We start from the raw sequence: 2,908 nt of genomic DNA, 5'->3' as shown, positions 1-2,908 counted from the left end.
TCAAATTGGGTATTAATATTATCAACATATCTTCCAGACTCAGACCAGATATCATATCATCAACATATTCTCCTAACTCAAATCGGGTATCAATATCTTCAACATATTCTTTGGACTCAAACCAGGTATTCAATATCATCAACATATACTTCAAACTCAAACTGAGTATCGATATCATTAACATATCCTCCGTCCTTGTTGAGTATCATCATATTATCATAATATCATCATAATAGACAATTAATATCAATAATAAAGAACAAGCCCCACAAGGGCTAAAGTAAATGACAAGCCCCACAAGGACTAAGATAAAGTGCAAGCCCCATGAGGGCTAAAGTAAAGCTCAAACCCCATGAGGGCTAAAGTAAAAGAGAAGTAAGGATGAGCATACCTTTATATCTCATCATTCATCATCGAGGACAATTTATCCATAAGTATGTGAATATATAAATATATATATATATATAAAGAGAGAGAGGGAGAGAGAGAGAGCATGTATATTAAAAAGAATTAACGGATTCAATATGATTAGTAGCATAGCTTGTCATGTGGTCCATAATTATACCATTTAGAATCCTTAGTATCATGACTCATAATATTAGCAATAAGATGGCATTCTAACATAATCACTTGTTAGGTTACTAGACAAATCATAACACGAGTCCAACATAATTTATAGAATATCTTTACGCATAGTCAATAATCATGCCTTCTAACACCATTAAAAACATCATTTTCAATATAGACAATTAGGAAGATTTTCAATACAATTTATTAGTATAATTATTAAACATGATCATAACTTGGGCAATAGTATAGTTAACGACCTGAACACTAGTCTAAATGGTGGCTTAATCAAGAGTATAGTCAAGGACTCATCATTACAAAATCCATAATTTAGTCATTTAGACCTTGGGCATAACCATAAGCAATATCATGAATAATGGTCCATTAGTAGCATATTTATTGGCCTACTATTGTCCTAAAGATATTTCATCATTAGTATAAACAATGGTTAAAGCATTAAATGATCCATAATTTATTCATATCATGATCAATAATATCATTTATGGCATAGGCCATATTATAAACAAGGGCTCATTTAACAGAATGTTCAGTAGCCTTACCACTCATAATCCTAATAACATAATTAATAGCTTGACATAAACTTTATCTAACAATGCAGACAAAGGCATAATTACTTGTGCATAATTCTCAATGCCATTCCACATAACCAACAAGTACCAACAATCATTAATATTTCCTCAAAATAACACTCTTTAGTTAATTACTAAGCGTAAAGGTTCAGGGGAACTAATTACAAGGCTTGTCTTTAGGTGGGTCAACAAGCCCACATCTAAATCCCCAAAATACATTCTAATACAATTTCCATCCCAAACTAGGTTAAGGTATCAAAATAAACTCTTAGATGTATAGCAAGCCACCATGAGACCTAATGTAGATATTCTACTCAAGCACCTTTACTAAGTCTAGTGGAACCAAGGCAACCTTTCCTAGTAAAAGAAACTAAGACCAATTTACTTTAAGTATGAGAAACTAGAGAATTATACATAAGGTTGAGTATTCGAAGGCATTCTCATGCTAAACACGAGTAAAGAAGTCTATTCCACCTAATATAATGGAAAACAAGTCAAGCCTTCCAACTTCTAAAATACATATATCTTAGTTGGTCCAACTAATGCAAGTCTTGCATTTAATCAATCCACTACTTAAAGCCATCCCAATCTAACAAGATATTACAATTATATCAAAACATAGCTCAATCTAATAAGGAGTAATCCTAACCTTCCTTAAATTCAAAGAAAGCCCGCGAACCATTTAACCTTTGTTTTTCCTTTCTGAGGAGCTTCTTCAAGGTGTCAATCTATCAAAAACACTATTAACACATCATTATGAGAATTTGATACCCACATTGCACCATTGTGCTTTGGTTCCAAAAAGACACCAAAAACCTTAAGTGTGTCATAAATATAGAAAACACATTTTTGAAACCAACCTAATGTTCAGACACCAATAGGGAATCATAACCCTCAAGAATTAGGTGAAAACCAAGAATATTTGGGGTAAACTCAAGCCCTTAAACAACTTGGAGTTTTGGTCTAAATTCAAGAAATGAAAGCTTGAAAAAGGATGGATTCAAACCTTTAATCTGTTGTTAGTCACAAAAATATATGTTAATCAAGGTTTTAACTTACCCCCAAGGATCAATTTGAAGTTAATAAATAATTATAGGGCTTCTAGGTCTCAAATGAAAGTGAAAATGGTCAATTTTGCGACCCAGGGGTAATTATAGTACCTTGGTCGCGGTTAAATGGGGTCTGAGAGGTCAAAACTTATTTTTGGCCTTTTTGATTCATTTGGACTCCATTATTTACAAATAAACTATGTAAACCCACTAAATTGAATGTTCCAGATGCATTGGTAAAGTTGGATTCTCCATCCAAGGTCATTTAGACCAATTGTGGGCCCCACACCTATGCCTACCAATTTTCTCTCTTTTCGCCCAATTGGTCGAAATGAACTCGGATGTCCTTGGACCTAAAACAAGGGTCTTTCTAACCTAAAATCAATATTCAAGAGCTATTAGAAGCATCGAAATTTGTATTTGAGGTTTTTAACTAAAGTTTTCGCTTGATGGCCATTCAGATACAGCGAAGACTTTCAAATAGGGAATTGGTGCTAAAGCCAAATGAACTGCCTGGTAATTGAACTATCAATTCCACCAAGTCTTAAATGACTTGAGATAACTATGAAAAATCTCTAACAATGAAAATAAGCGAGCAGTGCTGAAAATTAATTAACGGGTCATTCCAATATCCACTAATAAGGAACTTTCATCCCCAAAAGTTAAGGATAGGGAAGTACCTAAAGCCTTAAATGAGTGAGG

Source organism: Capsicum annuum, chromosome 7 (assembly GCF_002878395.1).
Source record: "Capsicum annuum cultivar UCD-10X-F1 chromosome 7, UCD10Xv1.1, whole genome shotgun sequence".
Classification (NCBI taxonomy): Eukaryota; Viridiplantae; Streptophyta; class Magnoliopsida; order Solanales; family Solanaceae; genus Capsicum; species Capsicum annuum.
This window is presented reverse-complemented; position numbering follows the sequence as displayed.